Below are 25232 nucleotides of genomic sequence, written 5' to 3'. Positions count from 1 at the left end.
TGATAATCATTTGTATAAAATTCAAGTACGCAACAATAAGAGGACAACACATGGTAGAAGGTTTTTTCTATTCGGGCTACCCGGAGGGCGAGTAATCCGACCCCATAGTCGTCTGATGTACGCAGTCCAACAGGATTACTCTAGCTGTTTCCAGCCCATCCCTAGCCACCACTAAATATTCGTCCTAGACGGGATTCGAAACTGAAACTGAAACCTCTTGCAAACCATGGCATAAGCTAATTTATAGAAAAACACAATAACAACACATCAATGATATGCCAACTGCATATACACTATCAATTGCATTAAAAAAAGAGTTGACAGTCTAATTTGAAATATTTGACAATGCAATATCCATTATTGCTAAAAGTGCAGGGTTATAAACAACTGTATAGAATTTAACTGTGTAACATTAATAAAATGGACACATAACTAATAAAGAAACATACTATCATAAGAATGATCTAATCTAATTTGAAACAACTGACAATCAAAGCGCTGTTGCTGGAAAAAAAAAAAAAAAAAGAACTTGCAACAATCATTTGTGCAAACTTCGACTGTGCAACAATAAGCGAGTGATGCATTATATATGCCAACTTATAAAAAAAAGAAACAGAAACATAGACAAAAAAAGTTAGCACCCACCCAAAGCGTTAACATGATTAAAATTGTTATTCTATGAGTGTGATAAATGAATAATTACATTCCATAGGAATCGACAACTGCCCCTAACCCAAATGTGGATAACTTTGTATTCAAGGCAAACTCCACCGCAGGTTCATTAGTGGAAGCATTTTACCGAATCAGATACAACTACAAGAAACGAATAAGTTCAAAAAAAAGAAAAAACATAGAAGTAGCTACCTGATGCGACCGGCGTCGTTATAGATAGCATAGGTTCCACAACAAAAAATGTAGCCAGTGTCTCAGAAACATCAAAGGCGTCAGGAGTTGCAACAGATGAAGACAAAAAGTTAGAATCAAACCCAGTTAAACCCAGAACACAGAACACAAGCAGGGGCAGATTTTTGTGGGGATCGCCCCCCGGGGGGGGGGGGGGGGGGGGGGGGGGTTCAGTTTTCAGTGTTAAAATTTTGGATATTTTGACTTCGCCTCTGGTGGATTTTTTTTTGCTCCAAAACCTACATATTTTGCCCAAAACTTTTCAAATTTTGCCCAAAATTCTCTAAATTTAGCATCAAAACCTTCAAATTTTGCCCAAAAACCTCCATAAATTGCCTAAAAACTTCCAATTTTTTGCCCCAAAACCTCCATATTTTGCCAAAAAAATTGCTACGGTTTTGATTTTCTTTTTTTTGCCCCCGGTGAAATAAAAATCCTGCATCCGCCACTGAACACAAGTACTAAGAGTGGCAGCAGACACTAATTGGCTAATGGCATTTCTTTTTTTGCCACTTTTTATTATGTATTGTGCTTACAAACAAATTCTATATTAAGTTATATAGAATTGTTTCTCAGTACAATGGTATATAACTACAAATGGGAGGAAAATTTTGAAAAGGAAATACTGCCATATGTATCCTCAACGAATGCATAAGGCATTGCAAAACCCATAATCAGCAACAACAACAACAACAACAATACTCAACAACAACATTAAAAAAATATATGTAAAGTTAAAAACAGCAAGGTAAGGACAATGCAACAATAACCTGTTCAGCAGCTGGAAGAAGAAAGCAAAAACCAAGTGAATAACACCTGCAACAACAACCTATAAACAATGGCGCAAGAAATCAATTATAAACCAATCTTCTATTGAAACAAAACAATTTAATATATAATCCATCAGCATCATAAATTGTAAAAACAATCTGATTCTGCAGATACATACATATAGCAAAGGTATATACCAATGTAGACATCAAATAATTCATTTAATAACATTTAAAATAAATGGTAAGTAACACATGAACTCACAGTGGATGAACCCATAACCCATATACTCCGGAAGCATTCTCCAAAATACACGAATACGAAACTAAACTCTTAAAAATCAAAATTCTTTATGTATAATACAAAGATTAAATTAAAGATAGAAGCTTTAACTGAAACTGTAATTTTAAGAGAAATAGGAAATACCAAGATGAGATGTGCTGTAGATTTAGGGTTTGGAAAAGAAACGATTAGTATAGTACGGGTTTAGCTGAAACGACGATAGCAATAGAAAAGGCAACAACACTTTAACCAACCAAAAAAGAGGGAAACAATACTTACAAAGTTATCTCAATCGTCAATTAAACACGTACTTGCGCTTTGGTATGCTTTTTAGTGATGGTCCACTGTCGTGATTTTGTTTAAATATCTAACTCTCTATAACAAATTGTCCTATTTTGCATATCATTAAATACACATGAACTGGTAACAACTAACAACTGACCTTATATATCAATCATGCAAGAGAGATTAAATTAATCCACATGATTCGAGTACTTCTTCAGATTAAATGTCACAATCTTGCAGCTCATCACAAGTATGCGAACACATTCCTGATCTGCACCATGATTACATCAGCTATGTATGCATAGATATTTGCTATCAATTGTGCATGATCATTACATATAACCATCCCCTACCACATAGATAAGTAACTTATTGAAATTTAACATGTCAATTTATTAATAAAACACAGAACATTCAACATATGCATATGGAAATATACTTACATAACATTTAAAATACGTACCCAAATTATAAAAAGAGAGGACCAACTAGAACAGGGTCGAGATATAGATCACTAATGCTTGTTTTCTTCAGCAGCTTTCTATTCTTTACCAAATGCAACTACCAATTTATTCAAAATGGCTTCAACGGGCTGATGGGAATTTTCTATAGCCTTCGATATGGGCTGCCACCTGTCACCATGTTTCGGTTCTGCAGCAACACATCCCCTCAAAACCTCATCCTGCTGATCCTTAGTTCCATATTGCAACTCAAATTTATAAAGCAAACCCCAAAAGTCACCAACATCTGGTGCAAGATTAACCGCCCGGTTAAGCCAAGTTCGTGCTATATCCACCTTTCGATCATGCCAAAACAACTTCCCAATAGCAGCAAATACATGTGGATCACGTGCACACTTTTTGTAAGCATCACAACTTTTAGTTTTCCTTTGTGGTCTTGGAGCCATCTCAATTGAAGCGGCCCATAATATACCACTATTAGGACACTCTTGTAACGCCTTTGCCGTCAAATTCTCAGCTTCCCTTTTAGATCCATGTCTCGACTCTGCACGAACCGCAGCCAGCCATAGTTCAGGGTTCTTCGGGTTCCTCTTTCGAGCCATTGTGAGCACAGCTCGAATTTTACCTAACCCACTCAATCTTTCTTCAAGATTCGCAAGTGAAAGCCAAAGAGGAGTTGAACTTGGACACTTTTTTAAACCCGATTCGTATGCCTCTTTCGCTTGAGCTAAACGACCTAACCTTTCTTCAAGCTGACCCAGCATCAACCACAACTTAAAAAAAGAAAGGAACAATCTCAACCCCTCGTCAAGCAATCGTCTTTCTTCTGCAACATTCTTAAGTTCTCGTTCAACGATTGCAGACTTCATCCAAACTCTCTCTGTTCCACTTTTTTCACGGGCTTTAGCAAGAAGCATGCGGGCCCGTTCGGGCTCATTGTTCTCAAATTCAAGCTTAAACGCAGCAAGCCAAATCTCTTCAGAATCTGGAATTGTAACATACGCTTCTTGTAAAATTTTCCTTGCTGTTTGTACATCACCAGCAAGCCACTTTTCTTTAGCTCCCATTAACCATAAAACTTCAGCTTGCGGTGTATACATAATAGCTTTACAAAGTAAAGCATCAAGAGACTCGCGGGTCCCATGAGCTTTCTCAAGTTGAGCTGCCTTAATCCATATACTCTTTTTTACTTAAAAATACATCAAGTGCATGACTATAAATTGCTCTAGCAGTTTCAATCGAACCCCTTTTTTTACATTCTTCTGCATCAGCAACCCAAGTCGCTTTACGATCTTCCTCTTCAACTCCAATCCCAATCGTGTTACTAATAATCGCATTACACGTCACCACAGACCCCGATCGTTCAGCATCTTCTGCGTCCTTAATCCAAGCTTCTCGATCAATTTCCACATGTTCTTTCTTTAAAGCCCGAATACCCTTTTCTATCATCTTCCCAACCATATTCATATTCCCATTAGCTTCTTCCAGTTTGGCTTCTGCAATATAAATAACCGGTTCTTTAGGAAGCTTTTCACGTGCCTTGTTCAGCACGTTTTTTGCAGCATCATACGACTTCTGTAATCGAGCCAATTTGAGCCACAACTCGACATGCAATGGGCAACACTCGACGGCTCTCTTAAGCAACGTCTTAACATCATCTTCATTAGCAACTTCAACAACTGCATTCCATAACCTCACTGAATCGGGTATATTTTCAAGACCTTTTCTCAAAACTTCACTTTTAGTAACATTATCATGTTCCAAATTTGCAGCTTGCATCCAAAGTGTTACTGAATTTGGATTTGCTTTAACACCTCTAGCAATCACACCTTTTGCTAAATCGGGTTTCGATAATCGACATGCCTCAATCCACACATCTTCGTTCTTCGCGCATTCCACACAACCTCTCTCAATATAACCTCTTGCTTCCTGAATCTTCCCCGAAACTTCCTCTAATCTCGCAGCAGCAATCCAACCCAGTGGATCTTTCGGGTTCGTTTTAGTATACGAATTCAACAACAATCTATGTTTCTTCTCATCATCAGTAGTAATCTTTTTACTCTGTAAATTAGTTAAATAACCTTTCGGATCAACATTAGTCAAACCCGAAACAGAATCCGAAAGCCTATCCAACTTCAAACACAAAACCATTCCTCTACCCTCACCAACAGCAGTCAAATCAGGTGTTCGAAAATAAGGCGTCTCGGTCCCACCAACAGCTCTACTTCTCGGATCAAACGCAGTAACAAGCTCTTTCTCTTGCCTAGCTTTATCAAGTAAAGTATCGGGTACGGGCACATAACTTTCGAATCTCTTCTTTTTATTTCTCGAAGAATATTCCCCAATTTCAGGAATACTATCCCATTCATCATAAGACAATGTCACTAATTTTCTCTTAAGATCAACAAACTGTTCAGTAATTTTCAGATTAGAAGCACGATACTTTTCAATGTCCTCTTTCAACTTACCCTCCCTCTTATCTTTCCTTCTCGAATCCATCGTTTTATCGATTTCATCCCACACAACATCAGCTTCTTTATCTTCCTCAACGTATTCAGCCGAAGCAAACAAAGCAACATCATTACCTTCAAGCTCATCAAACATCTGATTCTCATTATATCCCTTATCCTCGGCCTCCTCCTCTTTTTCCTCCTCACCAGGACCCTTCCATTGACCACGGCCGACTCCGGACGGACCTGCAGCCCCAACAGGTGCTGCGGACCGGTAAGGGGCTGCACAGGCAGGACCGATATCGGAACTGTTGGAAGCTTCGACGAGCCCAACACACCCACTATAGATGACCTAGACTATACTAGACTCACTACACCAACACTTTGACGTTGGTTAGCCTTTAATTTTATAAATCCTTAGTGCACAATGTACTTAGGCGACAGTGTCGACCATATATCTTTAGGCGGTATAACCGACCATGTATTACTTAGGCGGCAGAGCCGACCATATAATAAGAACAACAAAAGTGCACTAAGAACTTAAACACAAACTAAGGCTTGATCGGGAAACTTAACAAAAACACTTATATTAAATTACAATTACAATATTACTTACAAGCTTTCTCTTCACTACTTTCGCTAACTCACACTCTTCTTCTCTTCTTCACAACTCACTTCTTATTTCACTCTCACAACTTACACAAATGAACTACTCATCACCCATATTTATACTATCCCATGGAACATTCTAGAAACTAGATATTTCCATGGATAAATATCTAGATATTTTCTATACATACAAATATCTAGATTTTTCCTATCAAATATTTCTAGATTTTTCCTACCATATTCTAAATTCTAGATATTTTCTTATACATATTAATATCTAGATATTTTACATATATACATCTACTAATACCAAATTTGCATTGTATTGTAACACTCCCCCTCAATGCAAATTTTCTTCCAGCGATGTCTTGCAGATCATTCCAAGTGCTTCTCTGAATTTTGTAAACTTCGGTTTACTTAGGCTCTTGGTGAATATATCTGCAACCTGTTCATCTGTCTTTGTTGGCATCATCTTGATTTTCCCTTCAAGGACCTTCTCGCGAACATAATGATAGTGCACTTCTATATGTTTTGTTCTTGCATGAAAGACTGGATTCTCTGCTAGTCGTATTGCTGATAGGTTATCGCAAAGAAGACTTACTTGATAATCTGTTGATTGATGAAGATCTTCCATTAGTTATTTCAACCATGTAATTTCTTGTGTTACTGATGATGTCGATCGATATTCTGCTTCAGTGCTTGACAAGGATACTGTTGGTTGTCTCTTGCTGCACCATGATATTACTCCTGATCCAAGACTAAACATGTATCCAGTTGTTGACCGTCGTGTATCATAGTCTCCAGCGTAATCGGCGTCACAATATCCAGTCACGTAACATTCTTTTGTTTTCTTGTATAAAATACCAAAGTTAATAGTGCCTTTAACATACCTTAAGATGCGTCGTACAGCATCAAGGTGAGGCTTCTTCGGATTGCTCATGTATCGACTAACCACTCCAACTGCATAACATATGTCTGGCCGGCTTAGTGTGAGATAAATAAGACTTCCGACCATCTTTCGATACATGGTAATATCTTGAAGACTTTTTCCTTCATCTGCTCGTAGTTTTGTATTCGGATCCATCGGAGTCGAGATAGGTTTGCAATTAAGCATTCCGTACTTTTGTAAAAGATCTCGCGCATATTTCTGTTGTCCCAGAAATAATTCTTCTCTTTTCTGCTCTATTTCGAGTCTAAGAAAATGTTTTGAGTTCTCCAAGCTCCTTCATATGAAATCTGATAGACAGATTCTCTCTTGTTCTTTAGATCTCCTCATAGTGATCTCCCGTGATGATTAAGTCATCCACATATACTAGCACTATGGCTAGTTTTTCTTGATCTTGTTTCACAAATAAACTAGAATCTGAAGGAGCAACTGTGAAACTACTTTGTACCAAGAACTCGCCAATCTTCCCGTACCAAGCTCTTGGAGCCTGCTTCAAGCCGTATAGTGCTTTCTTTAATTTGCAGACATGCTCGGGATGGATTTTGTTCTCAAAGCCTCTTGGTTGATCCATATAAATGTCTTTGTCAAGTTCTCCATGTAAGAAAGCGTTCTTGACATCCATCTGCCACAGCTTCCAATATTTGCTAGCGGCTAAAGCTAGTAGAGCTCGAATTGTTGTGATCTTTGCCACCGGACTAAATGTTTCTTCATAATCCAGCCCATATTGTTGAGAAAAACCTCGAGCAACAAGTCGAGCTTTATACTTTTCAATGGAGCCATCTGATCGAGTCTTCACCTTGTAAACCCATTTACAAGATATTGGTTTTACAACTTTTGGCTTTGGAACTAAACTCCATGTCTGGTTTTCTTTTAGTGCATTAATTTCTTCTTCCATCGCTTTCTGCCATTCTTGACTTTGTGCTGCTTCTTCATAAGTAAAAGGCTCAATAGGTATTGATTCATCTACATGAGCAGCATTGGCATACCTTGGATTAGGTTGTCTCGGTCTTGTTGATCTCCTTAATTCTTGTGCATGCTCCTCGACTTCCTTTTGGCTTGGACGAACCTCCTCGGATATAGATTGATGTACACCAGTTTTTCATGGACTCTTTTCCTTAGAGTACGACCCTTCTCCTTCTTTTATTGGATCCAATATCTGCTCTTTAGGCTCTTCTTTTTCTTCTGGACCTTCTTCTAATCCATGAGATTCTGGAAGCTCTATCTTTTGAGGTGACCACCATGAAGAAGCTTCATCAAATACCACATTTCTTGAAGTATGACACTTTCCGGTATTTGGATCACAACATCTCCATCCTTTTCTTGATTCATCATAACCCACAAAAATGCACCGAATTGCCTTTTTATCAAATTTGCTTCTTAGATGATCTGGCACGAAGACGTAGCATACACATCCAAAAACCTTGGATTGGTTGACGGTTGGCTTGATCTTCCATAATTTTTAATATGGTGAAATATACCCCAACTTGGTTTGTGGAAGCCTATTAATCACGTATGATGCCGTCCTCATACATTCGGCCCAAAATCTTCCTGGTACATTCTTACCATGAAGCATACTTCGACAAGTTTCAGCAAGATGACGATTCTTGCGTTCTGCCACTCCATTCTGTTGTGGAGTATTGGGGCAAGTTAATTGCCTTTTGATCTTGTGCTTCTCAAGATAGATATTGAACTCAGTCGATAAATATTTTCTTCCATTATCTGTGCGTAAGCACCGGATCTTAGTATTGAGCTCACTTTCTACCTTCTTCTTGAACTCTTTAAACTTCAGAAAAGTCTCCGACTTCTCCTTCATAAAGTAAACCCACACATATCTTGAGAAGTCATCAATGAATGTCACCATATATTTCATTCCTCCAAGTGATGTTTGTTTCACTGGGCCAAAGACATCTGAGTGTATGAGCTCTAGTGGTGTCTTGGACTGATGTGCTGACCCCTTGAATGGCAATTGGTGAGCTTTACCAAATTGACATCCAGCACAAATTGTATCTGTTCGGATATCAATTTGAGGAAGCCCATTTACTATGCGTTTCACCATCATCTCCTTTAACTTATTGTATCCCACATGCCCAAGACGTTCATGCCACAGATCAGCCGTCTCATTCTTTCGAGTCTTGTCTACATATGCTGTTTTAGCAGCTAGTACATAGACCGACTATACTCTTCTTCCTTGCATAATTGGATTGCCAACCACCTTCACTCTCTTGAATACGGACACATCTTCTGGTCCAAAGAGCACATAGTTCCCTTCTGCTGTTAATTGTGGTACTGACAGTAAATTCTTCTTTAGACCAGGGACAAGATACACCTTCTCGAGTTGGAGCTTTTGAGAGTCGCCTTCATTTGGAATTATTGTCTTTTCAATGTGAGAAATAGACAACCTTGAATTGTTGGCTGTCAACACAACTCTCTTTCCTTTGTAATCCTCCATTTCTTGCAGATTTGTCCCATCGTTGGTCATATGATTTGAGCACCCAGAATCGATGATCCAATCATCTTTGTAGTTTATTTTTGACTTTAAAGTTGTTGTAAGAGCTTGATCATCTATGTCAGCTTCAACAGAGAGTCCAGCTTCTGCATCCCATGTTTCCTCATTAATGGATTCTTCAAATGTGACCTCTTTCTTCTCATCTCTTGCGGCGGTCACATTTCCTTCGAAAGTTCGCCTTCTGGGGAATCTACAATCTCGAGCAAAATGACCCTTATTGCCACAATTGAAGCATTCACCATCCTTTCTCTTATCATTTTCCCCGTATTGTTGGCGATGATCTCTTCTTCCTTGTTGAGCTCCCCCTGAAGCATTGCTTTTTGGTTTTAGATGACTTTTGCCTCCATATGTATGTCTTTCTTTCGTCACTTCTTGTCTTCGAGACATAGTTTTCTTCTTATTGGTGAAGAGTGCTTCTTCTTTGCCTTTTATGCTCACTTCATTCATTTGCTTGGCTAATGCCTCTTGGTTAGCCAATAAATTCTCCAGCTCTATTAATGATGGTTGAGTAGGCCATCCTCTCACAGCGGCTATAAATCCATTATATTCGGATCTTAGGCCGTGGATGATAATTCTCTTCATCCTTGCTTCACTCACTTTCTCTTCAGGAGCAAGTTGAGATATCTCACGGTAGATAGATTTCACCTTGGAGAAATACTGAGAAATAGACAGACTTCCTTGTGAGATACCTGCGAGCTCATTTTTCAAGAGCTGGAGGCGTGCTTCATTCTTCTTTGAAAATAATTTTTCAAAAGTTTCTCAAGCTGCCTTTGGTGTTTTCTCATCACGAATGTGCTCCAATAGATCCTCTTCGATTGTAGTCTTCAGTATAAATAAAGCCTTCCCAGCCTTGATGTTCCATTTTCTCAAGGCTTCGGCATTTTCTTTCGTAGGAGGCGTTGTGTCACTGCCAGCAACTATTTCCCATAAATCCTGTCCTTGTAAGTAGGATTCTATACAAGTCCGCCAATAACCATAGTTGTGGTTATTGAGACTCTTGATTCCACTGCTCGTACTTGCAAGATCTGCCATCATGACGTCCAACGTCTAATAAGCTTGGTCCCTGACCGATGAGCTTTCACAGTTCCTAACTGTGCTCCGACAGAATCTCCCTTAGAGCCTTGGTGAAAACAAGTCAATGTAAACGTCCAACGTTTACCGATGATTTCCTCCACTAGAGATGGTCCCGAACGATCCGCTCTGATACCAATTGTTGGAAGCTTCGACGAGCCCAACACACTCACTATAGAGGACCTAGACTATACTAGACTCACTACACCAACACTTTGACGTTGGTTAGCCTTTAATTTTATAAATCCTTAGTGCACAATGTACTTAGGCGACAGTGTCGACCATATATCTTTAGGCGGTATAACCGACCATGTATTACTTAGGCGACAGAGCCGACCATATAATAAGAACAACAAAAGTGCACTAAGAACTTAAACACAAACTAAGGCTTGATCGGGAAACTTAACAAAAACACTTATATTAAATTACAATTACAATATTACTTACAAACTTTCTCTTCTCTGCTTTCGCTAACTCACACTCTTCTTCTCTTCTTCACAACTCACTTCTTATTTCACTCTCACAACTTAAACAAATGAACTACTCATCACCCATATTTATACTATCCCATGGAACATTCTAGAAACTGGATATTTTCATGGATAAATATCTAGATATTTTCTATACATACAAATATCTAGATTTTTCCTATCAAATATTTCTAGATTTTTCCTACCATATTCTAAATTCTAGATATTTTCTTATACATATTAATATCTAGATATTTTACATATATATATATCTACTAATACCAAATTTGCATTGTATTTTAACAGGAACGAGTGGTGAAACCGATTGCACCACGACCTAAACCCGCTACATAATTCGGTGGAGGCCTGGTGTTGAAAAACTCCAATCGATTTTTCGGTGCAACGAGAGCTTGCATGATTCTTAATAATACGAAGAAAAAAAAACTAGGGCTCAAATGTTGTGTGAATAAACGATATGTCGATATCGATAAATGAATCCCTAGATTATATTAAAATAAAAGATTATTTAGATATTTGTAACTGTAGATGAAAAAACTTACAACAATTGTGTGTATGTGTAACCCTAGAATGTCGATTACAATATTCTTAACCGGAGATCCTGTTAATCTAATATTGATCGAAAAGTGGAAGAAAGTGTTGCGGTACTATTTGAGGGCGGAGATGGAAATTATATCCCCGACTTTGTAAGTCGGTGTTTTTACGTGTGTGACAAGGACATATATATATATATATATATATATATATATATATATATACTAGTGAAATGACCCGTGAAATTACGGGTTTGTTTAAACGAAACAGTTTAATGATATGTTTTAGATATTAAGTGAATGTAAATGATAAAGTCATTTAGTTTAATAACCCGTGGATCCACATATTCCGACTAAGAAATTTGGTCAGAATAAATGAACTACATATATTCTCTCACCACCTTGTTCCAATTTTCATCACAATTATTACTTTTTTGTCATAAAAGCTACATTACAACATTTTTATTAAGACATGTATTTCGCATACATATGTAACCTGTAAAGATGACCTAGTTTTGAATAATAATAATATAATAATAATAATAATAATAATAATAAAGTTTGCTCTACAATTGAGTATTTATATTTATAATAATAATTATTAGTAATAAAAAATGTCTCTTTAATTTTATTTTTAGAAAACTAAAATACAATTATTATATGAAGGCTGTACAATATGCTTTAAAGTTTGTACATGTGTTCATGGAGTGTTTTATCATAAAGTTGTATATAATGTTTCAAATATTGTACATATGGTCATGGGGGTGTTTTATTATAAAGTTGTAGATATTGCTTCAAATATTGTACATATGGTCGTGAGGGTATTATATCATAAAGTTTTACATAATGTTTCATATATTATACAATTAATATGTTAATAATTTTATTTAAAATAATTAATTATTTTAATGATATCATCAAGTTAGTTACTATAAATATAATTTTTTTTAATTATAAAATATTTAGGATTAATGACATCATCTAAGTGATCTAGATTTTTTTCGTTTAATTTTTGATTTTTTTCTTAACTAAGGAATTAACCTAATAATGAAATCATCATTTTAGCATTTTAATAAAAACTATATATATATATATATATATATATATATATATATATATATATATATATATATATATATATATATAGGATCAAGAGGGAAGTAACAATTCGGGGGCAAGGGGGGAAGCAAAATTTTTTTTTTTTTTCGTTTTTTGAAAAAATTTTGTTCACGAACATTATAGATGAGATGAAAATATGAACATTTAATAGAGACACTTTGTGATAAATGTTTTTATTTTGGCGGGAAAACGCTCGAAGAAGTAATATATAACAATTATCGTGTTTTTCGAGCGTATTTTGAGGTTTTAGCTATTGGGGTTTAGATATTAGGGTTTAGATATTATGGTTTATAGGGTTTAGATATTAGGGTTTAGAAATTTAGGGTTTAGGGTTTAGATTTAGGATTTAGATTGAGTTTTTAACACGAACGGTTTAGAGTTTAGGGTTTAGGGTTTAGGGTTTAGGGTTTGGTGTTTTGGGTTTATGGAATAAACCCAAAACACCAAACCCTAAACCCTAATCCCTAAACCCTAAACTCTAAATCGGGCTAAATTTTACTTCACAAAACATGGAAAAAAAAAACGTTCATATTCTTCACGAACAATATTATCTTGAATATTATTTTTGTCGATCGTTTTCCCGTCTAAATAATAACATTCATCACGAAGTGTCTCTTCTAAATGTTCATATTTTCGTGTGATCTTGATGCCGGAAAAAAAAATTTCAAAAAAACGAAACAAAAAAATTTGCTTCCCCCCGCTTCCCCCCGATTGGTTACTTCCCCATTGATCCTGCCCATATATATATATATATATATATATATATATATATATATATATATATATATATATATATATATATATATATATATATATATATATATATATATATATATAATAAAGCAACTAGTTATAAGACCCGTGAAATCACGGGTTTTGTTAAAAAATAATTTAAATATTTAAGATCTTTAGGGCTATGTTATCATCCTTCATAATTTTACATATCTGGTGGAAAAATGATATGAATGCAGATTATAATAGTAAGTCGAAAATGAGAAGGATGATTTCTATATTCATTTAATATGAAATGTGTTTATAATTCTGTATATATATTAAAATATATAATGAGAAGTTCAAACCAATACCTTTTCATCCATATATTCTTATCAACTTGCAAATCTTAATTGGAAAAATGATATGAATGCAGTTTGTACATACTAAGTCGAGGTCGTACGAATCACGTGTCTGGATACCTTCTCGTTTAATATATACTTGAGAAGATTACAAAGATTTTGTCTCCTTAACCACAATAGTACTATTTGCAAGTTTTGAGACATCAAAACACGACCACATATAACAAAGACAGTCCCGACATTGTATAATGATAAGAAGCAGCTACGATAGTGGCTTCTTCGCTTTGGCTTTCAGCCCCTGCAAATAGAGATTTGATGAAAAAGATTGATGAAAACCGACTAATATTTTGTTGGAAGCTTCGACGAGCCCAACACACCCACTATAGAGGATCTAGACTATACAAGACTCACAACACCAACACTTTGGCGTTGATTAGCCTTTAATTTTATGAATTCTTAGTGCACGATAGTACTTAGGAGACAGTGTCGACCATATATCATTTAGGCGGTATAACCGACCATGTATCACTTAGGCGGCGGAGCCGACCATATAATAAGAACAACACAAGTGCACTAAGAACTTAAACACAAACTAAGGCTTAACCGGTAAACTTAACAAAGAACACTTTTATTAATACAAAATACAATTACAATATTACTTACTTACAAGCTTTTCTTCTCTACTCACACTCTTCTCACTTCTTACTTCTTCTCTACTTCTCAACTCACTCTTTTCACAACTTCCTCACAACTCTCACACCTTACACAAATGAACCCACCACCTATATTTATACTACTCCATGGAAGTTTCTAGAAACTAGATATTTCCATGGATATATAAATATCTAGATATTTTTATACATATAAATACCTAGATATTTCTTACACATATAAATATCTAGATTTTTCTTTACATTTTAATATCTAGATATTTTTCATATACATATTAATATCTAGATATTTTACCCATATACATTTACTAATTCCATATTATTCTAAATTTGCATTGTAATTTAACATATTTAATACTCATTTCGTAAAATTAACTGAATTTAAATATTTATATTTATAATAATACATTCATAACATGGTAAGAATGTCAAATAAGACCTTTTTTGGTACAGATAAACTTTCAAGTATATACAGTATGAAGGGATGTGATGACCATCTTAAATGCGAACGCAATTAACCATTACTATTTCTAATCGCAAAAGCAAAAAAACGTAGCGTAGCACAAATAAAGTAAGAAAACAGATAGCAATTAAAACTGCATTAAAAAATAACTTCAGTCTTCACTCTTCATTCCATTTTTCATCATTTTCTACAAATCTTCTACATTTAAACCATATATTTCTCATTTCTAATCAAACTATGTACATCTTCATGTTGTATCAACTAAATTTGCCAACCATATCTACAGCAAAACTATTTTAACTATTACCATAACAAAAGGTAAATTGATCCAAATCTCAAATCTCTATCATAGTATTTGCACATGTAAGATTAGTAAATGGGTCAAAATTATCACATATAACTCATTCTACACTAACAAAACTCACTAACACTAAATACACATGTTTTTTGTTGTTAGATCAAACCAAAATATACTAACAAAAACCAATACTAACACTAATATCAATGAGTATGTCTAACATCATAGATTTAACTTCCTAATGAAAACAGGAAAAAAAAAACATTAACAAAAAGCAATACTATTACTGATATAACCTACTACCCATGATGTGATGACCCGGGAATTTCCGATCAAATTTAAACTTCATCTTTATATGATTCTGACACGATAAGCAAAGTTTGTAATGTTGAGTCACAAATATTTCAAAACTGTTTCATATAGTCGTTTGACTTTCGACCATTCCCGACGATTCACGAACAACTATTTGTAAATAAATAACATAGATATTTATATAGGTATTTATAATTTGAAAAATAATTTAGAATATTATATAATATGATTATCAGGATCTATGTTGTAAAATAAATAAAATAAAAAGGCGATTAATGGAAACTACAGAATATATAGATATATATAAATATGTATATAAATATTACTTGTAAATATATTAAGTTATATTAAATTTATTTGTTTAAAAACATATAATATATTTGTTTTAGTAATTAACTTTGCTATTTAAAAAAAAAACTGTTTATATATAAAGGGAATATAAATGATTTCGAGCTTAATTAGTAAACGTCAGTAATACTCGGTTGATATTTCGTTAGCGTTCATATAGATTTAATATAAGTTTATGATGGATTAAAATAAAAGTTGAACTGTAAATCAATTACGAAGATTTTATATTTGTTAAAAGTATTTTTACCTTTTTAAGTTTAAATATTAGTACTCCGTACATCTAGATCGGAACAGAAAATAAATAATTTTTGACCCTTTTTGATCAGGTTTCAAACAGGTAATGAGTGAAATAATTAAATATGTTTAATCTAAAAATTTGAGATTTTTAGGAACACTTTTGTCCGTTAACTGTTTAGCAATGAACACGATATACCTATCCTAGATCAATTGTCGGCAGAAGGAAACTGTTATGCACACTGTATGTTACTTCAATCATTCACTTGTTAGTGTTTTATGTTTTTTTTATTATTATTATTAATATTAATATTAATATTAAATATTATATTATACATAATATATATCTTCTATATCTATATGTAGGTAATATATTTACCTGTATATCGTATGAGAGGGAGAGAGGCACTCGCAGCCACCAGACTCACCACCACCAGTCTCGCCGCCACCAGAACACCACCACCTTAAATCACCATACCCGTCACCCTCACCCCCGTAAACTACCGCCGGTCGCCACCTTAAACACAACACCCATTTTTTTTTCCTTCTTCTTTCTCTTTCATTTTCATTCAACCCCGACTATTAATGTTACTCGGAACTTGTTCTGTGTTTATGATAAAGATGATATCGTATGATAAGGTTGTGAAGTAATACAAAATAACGTGATGTTTGATGATGATTAGAAGTCGAAGATGGTGATGGCAAGGTTATGAGGATGTTACGATATGCTAATATGGTGGAAGACACGTGAAGACGATGATGATGAGGTTGATGATTCGATGATCATGGTAGTTAGTGGAGCAGGGTATATGGCGATGACGGGTGAAAGAGACGATGAATAGTGAAACGAGTATTATGGTGAAAATTCGTGTTCATGGTGGAATAATGATCTGAATAATGAAATCATGATGCTTAATGATACTGATGATGTCGTAATGACGATGAATGGGATATGATGATCATTCAGTGGTGAGGATGATGATCGCGAATAATGAAGGTGATGATGATGATGATACCGAGATATAAAGATGATGATGATGCCGAGATATAAAGATGATGATGATGCCGAAATATGATGATGATGATGATGATGATACGGGATGATGAACGATGATAATGTTGAAGGTGATGAATAGTAATGGGTCACCATGAAATCGTGATTTTATGTAGATGATGGTGATTATGCCGAGATATGATGATGATGATGATGCCGAGAGATGATGATGATGATGCCGAGAGATGATGATGATTATGCCGAGATATGATGATGATGATGATGCCGAGAGATGAGGATGATGATGCCGAGAGATGATGATGATTATACCGAGATATGATGATGATGATGATGATGATGCCGAGAGATGATGATGATGATGCTGAGACATGATGATGATGATGATGCCGTGGTGTATGTGTTATTAATGATAATAAAACATGGAAATGATAATGATAATGGTATACCTTTTATCATTATTATTATTATTATTATTATTATTATTATTATTATTATTATTATTATTTTATCATAACTATTATTAATTTTTTTTTTTATGATTATGAATTGAGTATGATGATGACGATAATGAAGATCATGATGATCATGGACGATGGTGATGATGAATGACGATTATGATCGATGACGTTTAGGAGGGTATAACTCTCATTATTAATTTTTATTATTGTTTATTGTTATTAGTATTATTCTTATTAATTTTATTATTGTTATTATTAAGATTATTATTAATTGTGTTATTATTGGTGTTATAAGTATTATTATTGTTAGTATTATGATAAGAGTTATTGTAAGGATTATAATTATATATACATATAAATTATGAATACAATTATGAAAATGAGTAAAACTATAATTAAGTCATGATCCAAATTAGATATTATCACTATTATTATTATTATTATTATTATTAGAAGTATTATTATTAGTAAAATCATTATTAACATCATTATTAGTAAAAGTATTGTTATTATAGATATTATAGTTTTATTATTACTAATATTGTATGTTATTATTATTTTTATTACAAAAAAAAATATTAAAAATTATCATTTCAGTAAGGTATTTATTATTATTATTATTATTATTATTATTATTATTATTATTATTCAAGGTATTATTTAAATTATCATTTTTCTATCATTATTATTAAAAGTATCATTTTTATTATTATTATCATAACTATTATTATTATTATTATTATTATTATTATTATTATTATTATTATTATTATTATTATTATTATTATTATTATTATTATTATTATTATTATAGAATGAAACACTTTTTATCTACTATTATCAATATTATTTTAGCGAATAACTATTAGTTATATAAAATCATATTTACTACATATAACTTAACTATATTAATACTTTTTACAATAAATATTAATAAATGTAACTAATCAGATTATTAATGAAAAAAATAACTAAAATAACAATTAATAAACTTATTATACATAATTTGTTCGATTACCATTATATGTGTTAATATATATATAAATATTATAGGTTCGTGAATCCGAGGCCAACCTTACTTTTGTTCAATGTCGTTATATGTATTTTTACTACAAAATACATTAGGTGAGTTTCATTTGCTCCCTTTTACTCTTTACGTTTTTGGGCTGAGAATACATGCAAATGCTTTATTAACTGTTTTACAATATTTATATGTGTGAGTTTCATTACTCCCTTTTTAAATGCTTTTGCAATATATATTTTGGGGACTGAGAATACATGCGCTACTTTTATAACTGTTTTACGAAATAGACACAAGTACGTGAAATTACATTCTATGGTTGAATTATCGAAATCGAATATGCCCTTTTTATTAAGTCTGGTAATCTAAGAATTAGGGAACAGACACCCTAATTGACGCGAACTCTAAAGATAGATCTATCGGGCCCAACAAGCCCCATCCAAAGTACCGGATGCTTTCGTACTTCGAAATTATATCATGTCCGAAGGAGGATCCCGGAATGATGGGGATATTCTTATACGCATATTGTGAATGTCGGTTACCAGGTGTTCAATCCATATGAATGATATTTTTGTCTCTATGTATGGGACGTATGATTATGAGAAATGGAAGTATGAAATCTTGTGGTCTATTAAAATTATGAAATGATTCTTTATGATAAACTAATGAACTCACAAACCTTTTGGTTGACACTTTAAAGCATGTTTATTCTCAGGTACGAAAGAAATCTTCCGCTGTGCATTTGCTCATATTAGAGATATTACTTGGAGTCATTCATGACATATTTCAAAAGATGTTGCATTCGAGTCGTTGAGTTCATCAAGATTATTATTAAGTCAATTATATTTGGATATATTGTGAAATGCTTTACATGCCTGTCAACTGTCGATGTAACGAAAGTTTGTCTTTTAAAAACGAATGCAATGTTTGTAAAATTTATCATATAGAGGTCAATTACCTCGCGATGTAATACTTCGTCCGGATGGATTAGGACATGTCCTCACACATGACAACACAATATCCACTAATATGGATACATGATAGATGTAGTAGAAGCAAATACAAACCACAATTTGGTAGATATAATGATTGACCATAAAAGAAACAAACACTTTTAATTAACCAAAATAGAATACAAACCTTTTCCATCCAAAATGTATCTTCTTCTTCATCAATATATCCAAATACTCTGATTTCCTACAATCAAATAGTAACAAATTAAAAACCAAAACTTTAGGCAATTAAAACCAGATTCAAAGCATTACTTGCTTTAAGTTTCGATAATTAGTTCAAGCATGTTAGTTTCTTAGGGTTACCACCAGAGATATTTCCTTTCATATTACTATCCTAAAGTTGATACAGGCTTTGTTATATGAGATTGGCAAACTACCTTTCTAACTTCAAGAATTATTGTATATATAACTCACTTCGATAGCAAATTTTATCTTTGATGATTCTAGAATAAACCTAGCTAAAGTACACCACATTAACTTTATGCTGGAAACCTACCACAACAATCGAAATAAGATAAATATAATTTGTTGAAACTGCTTATCAGTTCACGGTGCACAATTAAAGTAGTAGAATCCAACTATCACTACAAGAAAAATAGGGATTTGTGACCATTTTTTAGTGACCACTTATTATTTGGTCACTAATAATACAATTTAGTTACCATCAATAAAAGTCGTCACTATTGATGGTAACTAAATTGTATTATTAGTGACCAAATAATAAGTGGTCACTAAAAAATGGTCACAAATCCCTATTTTTCTTGTAGTGATAGTTGGATTCTACTACTTTAATTGTGCACCGTGAACTGATAAGCAGTTTCAACAAATTATATTTATCTTATTTCGATTGTTGTGGTAGGTTTCCATCAATAAAAGTCGTCACTAACTGCTACAAAAACACCTAACCCCCAAATGCTCATGTGAGCCCTAGAAGACCGGCGACGAAGGGCGTTTCTCTACCGGCGGGACCAAACGCTTTTTTCTCCCCAATTCGACACTCAATCGCTCAATATGCAACCTAATCATAACTTTGTGTGGAAGATTGGCAACCTTAATCAATCACAGAAATCAAACCCCATCATCGATTTAGAGAAGATAACAGCCTCTTTTTTTGTTACAAACTTTCCAAATCATGTTGACAGCAAAGCCCTTTGGAAGATCTTTGAACCTATGGGAAAAATAGCTGATGCTTTCATACCTTCAAAGCTTGCAAAAACTGGCAAGCGGTTTGGTTTTGTGCGATTCCTTGGAATCAAAGACGTGGATACTTTTGCAAGATCATTATCAAACATTTGGATCGGTAACTACCACGTCTATGTGACACCTGCTAGATCTAATCGGGTTAATTCAGTCACTAATCGTAACGTGAAACAGCAAGTCTCCGCAAACCATATAGCTAGAGTAAATGTTTCCCAAGCAGCTTTTTTCCCTACTCCGGCCGAATCTATGAAGATCAACTCCGAGTCATCTGAAGCGAAGGCCAATCCCGTAGCACACACTTCACATTCTTCATCCTCAAATAAGAAGATCTCTTTACAGGAAGAGGATCTTGTTTCTTTTGATGACGGTTCAAAAGCTTTGTTAGTAAAGGTACGATCTCTTGATACTCTTGGTAGCCTGTATAGAATTTGTAAAAGTGAAGGGTTCTATGACATTGCCATCAATCACGTTGGAGGTTTCTGGGCTTGGTTACAGTTTAATGATGCTGAAACGTGTTCCTCTTTTGAAAACAATGATAATCTTAAGCCTTTGTTTAGCTGCATAAAGACTCCCTGTAGTAACTTTGTCATCGATGAACGAGTTATTTGGATACAAATTCAAGGTCTTCCTGCTGTTGCTTGGGGACCATGTGCATATAAAAAGATTGCTTCTGTCTTTGGTAAGTTCATTTATGCGGATATTAATCCTTCTAGACCCATGAGTATTGGACGTGTTTGTATTGCTACTACGAGCCGAGATACGCTTGTGGAAGATGTTGAAGTTAGCTTAAGAGGAACCACTTTTTTAGCTCATGTGAATGAGGTTGCCTCCTGGTCTTTAAACATCTCAGACGACATTTCTGAAACAGCATCTGATGATGATGAAAGTGTTGATGTGAATATCTTTGATGACGAGGTAATTCGTAACGTAGAGGTAGAGGTCAATCATTCTGATCCTTCAGTGCAAGATTCTTTTAAGGAGTCGAAGGAAAACTCTTCAGATCGTAATGTTGATGAAGCCCCTTTTGTTCCAGAATCTCCTTTGAATAATAGTCAATCGGATCGTTGTGACGTGCAATCACCCCTTGCACCACACTCTTCATCTACTGGTACTATTTCCCCTGCTTCTTACATTAAAAAGGATTACCATGGTATCTCCATCTTACATGAAATGTCCAGATTAGTAGCAATCGGCGATACCTTGGGTTACGATGTTAAAGGTTGTGAAAGAAATATTTCAAGATTCATTAATCGTATTGGTGAAGATATTGTGAATCAATGAATGTTCTCTCTTTGAACATTCGCGGAACGAAGACTAGAGGAAAATGCGAGTGGGTGAAAGAAATTTGTTTTAAGAATAATGTCTCTTTTTTTGCACTTCAAGAAACGAAAATGATTAGACTTGAAATTTTCCGTATCAAGTCTATGTGGGGTAATTACCAATTTGATTTCGCGTGTAGTCTTGCTCGTGGTAGATCGGGCGGGTTACTTTCCGTTTGGGATCGCAACTCTTTTCGCAAAGAACAAATTTGGTGTCATCATAGTTACATTATTGTCAAAGGTTTCTGGAAAAAGTATACTGAACCTTATTTTATGGTAAACATTTATGGTCCTCAAAACTCGGAAGATAAGTCGTTGCTTTGGTGCTCTCTTCATGATTTTATTCGAAACCATGTTGGTAGATTTATTCTTTTTGGTGATCTAAATGAGGTTAGATGTGAAGCTGAAAGATATGGTTCTATCTTCAACAGAAATGATGCGGATACTTTCAACACTTTTTTGAATAATACATCCCTGATCGACCTTCCTCTTTGTGGTCGATCTTTCACATATATGAACACTCCTGGTACAAAGATGAGTAAACTAGACCGCTTTCTATTGTCTCCAAATGTCTTGGATGATCATCCGGACGTTCGTGTTACTGTCCTTGATAGACGTTTGTCAGATCACTGTCCTTTATTGCTTCATGTTTTGAAAACAGATTTCGGACCGACTCCTTTCAAGTTTTTTAAATCTTGGTTACTTAAACCTAATGCGGATAATGTCATAATTGAGGCTTTAGACTCTTACGCAGGTTTACCAATTCACTTGAAACTGAAGAATCTAAAAAATAACATCAAAGAATGGGTTGCAGGTTGTCGATCTAATGATCTCTCAAGGCTAAAGGAGATTGATTTGCTTATAAAAGAGATTGAGGATAAACTTGACAATCATTCGGTTACTGAAGAGGAGAGGCTAAATCGCTTGTCTCTTGTAAAAGAAAGGCATGTAATATTAAAAGCTAGAGACTTGGACATTTCTCAGAAAGCGCGTACTAAGTGGGATCTTGAAGGTGATGAGAATTCAGGCTTCTTTCACTCGATTCTTAAACGTAAAAGACATACTCATTCCGTCCAGGGTATCATGGTTAATGGAATCTGGATTACTGATCCAAACGACATTAAAAACGCTTTTCTCTTGTTTTTCAAATCAAAGTTTCAATCCAAAATTACTCATGTTCCTTTGCACAATCTAGAAGGAGCTTCGGTCCTATCTGAATCAGAGCGCGATGGGTTAGAGACCCTGATCACTCTCGAAGAAATTAAAGAGGCCGTCTGGAATTGTGGTAGTGATAAATCTCCAGGGCCGGATGGTTATTCTTTCTCTTTCATCAAACATTTTTGGGAAATTCTCAAGAATGATATCTTCAATTTTGTAGATGATTTCATGAATTCTGGTCATTTACCTCACGGTTCTAACTCCTCGTTTATTACGTTAATCCCAAAGGTTGATAACCCGGTAAATGTCAAAGATTATCGTCCCATCTCATTAATAAGCGCCACGTACAAGATTGTGGCAAAGATTCTTGCAAATAGGCTCGCTAAGGTTATCGACCATGTTATTAGTAGTGAGCAAACTGCGTTCATTAAGGGCAGACAAATCCTCGATGGCCCTCTAATTCTTAGTGAAGTCATTGATTGGATTAAAAAAAAAAAAAAAAGCTATTGGTTTTTAAAGTTGACTTTGAAAAGGCTTTTGATTCGGTTGATTGGAGATATCTTGATTTCATGCTTGGTCAACTTGGTTTTGGAGTTAAGTGGAGATCTTGGATTAAGGCGTGTTTATCCTCCGCTAGAACTTCTATCTTGGTTAATGGAAGTCCTACTTCGGAATTTTCGATTACAAGCGGTTTAAGGCAGGGTGACCCGTTATCGCCATTTCTCTTTATTATTGTCATGGAAGGCTTACATCTAACCATGAAAAGTGCGGCCTCGAACAACCTGATAAAGGGGGTTACCATCGGTAATTTTAATATTTCTCATTTTCTTTTTGCAGATGATGTTGCCATTGTTTCTGAATGGAATTCCCAAGACTTAGATAATATTCTAATGGTGCTCGAATATTTCCACCTTGTCTCGGGCATGAGAATTAATTTACAAAAATCAAAACTGTATGGGATAGGTGTTGAGATGGACCAAGTCGATCTCATGGCGTCTAGATGTGGATGTGAAGCTGGTAATACACCATTCAAATTTCTTGGTCTTCTGATTGGCTCCAACCCTAATCGAAGGGCTCATTGGCAACACCTGACTGATAAATTTGACTCCAAACTCTCTTTATGGGCTGCTAACCTTCTTTCGATTGGAGGTAGATATACATTGATCAAATCTGTTTTGGGTAGCCTTGGTATTTACTACTTATCTTTGTTTCGTGCTCCTATTTCCATCATCAAATCTCTTGAAAAAAAGCGTGCACGATTCTTTTGGGGAGGCTGTAAAGAAAAGAGAAAGATGGCGTGGATAAAATGGGAGCAAACGATAGCTTCTCTTGAAAACGGAGGTCTCGGCATTGGTAGTATCCTATCCTTTAACCTTTCGCTTCTTTTGAAATGGAAATGGCATCTGGTTCGTTGTACTAGCTCTCTTTGGGCTCGTACGCTTGTTGCTATCCATGGTATTAAGGCGGGTTTTGGAAATCGTGGTTGTAAAACTTCAGGGGTCTGGAGTAACATTGTTGCTTCTATTAAATCTCTTCATGATTCAGGAAATATTCCAGAAGATACTCTTCATCTAAAGCTCGGAAATGGTCGCAATACCAAATTTTGGAAGGACAAATGGTTGGGAAACTTCACTCTTGAAAGTAAGTTTAATCGTTTATACCGTCTTGACAACAATCCGGATTGCTTGATATGCGAAAGACTAAGCGTGGATAACGGATGGAACTGGGACTGGTCTCGAAACCCTCCAACTTCGGCAAAACTTCATGACTTATTAACAGATCTGAGTTCGGTCTCTCTTAGCAACACTGATGACACATGGTTCTGGAATCTAGGAAATGATGGAAATTTTCACGTTTCGGATGCCCGCAAGCTGCTAGACGACCTTGATCTCCCGACATCTAGCTATCATACTCGTTGGTCCAAATTTATTCCCTTGAAGATTAATATTTTCATATGGCGTTTAATTTTGGATCGTCTTCCTTCTAGAATAAATCTTGCCTTTAAAGGATTCGATATCAATACTATTATTTGCCCCATATGTAGTGTTGGTGGAGATTCAAGGGATCATACTTTTATCTTTTGTTATGTTGCCAACTCAATTTGGAGACAAATCAGACTTTGGACGGCCATTCCTTAGCCTGATCCATTCATCACTGTTGAAGATTTCTTTATCTGGATGGACTCGTTAAATGGTTCCTTGTCTAAAAAGACTCGCATTTATAGC

General features: G+C 34.8%; 1 pseudogene; it reads right to left on the bottom strand.

Annotated features, from left to right (window-relative positions):
• Positions 1–1749: 1749 nt before the first annotated feature.
• On the bottom strand, positions 1750–20250 carry LOC139841504 (protein STABILIZED1-like; annotated as a pseudogene).
• Positions 20251–25232: the final 4982 nt, after the last annotated feature.

This window comes from Rutidosis leptorrhynchoides, chromosome 4 (assembly GCF_046630445.1).
Source record: "Rutidosis leptorrhynchoides isolate AG116_Rl617_1_P2 chromosome 4, CSIRO_AGI_Rlap_v1, whole genome shotgun sequence".
NCBI classification, from domain to species: domain Eukaryota; kingdom Viridiplantae; phylum Streptophyta; class Magnoliopsida; order Asterales; family Asteraceae; genus Rutidosis; species Rutidosis leptorrhynchoides.
Note: the sequence above shows the minus strand (reverse complement) of the source record. Positions and strands in the feature narration are given on the sequence as shown.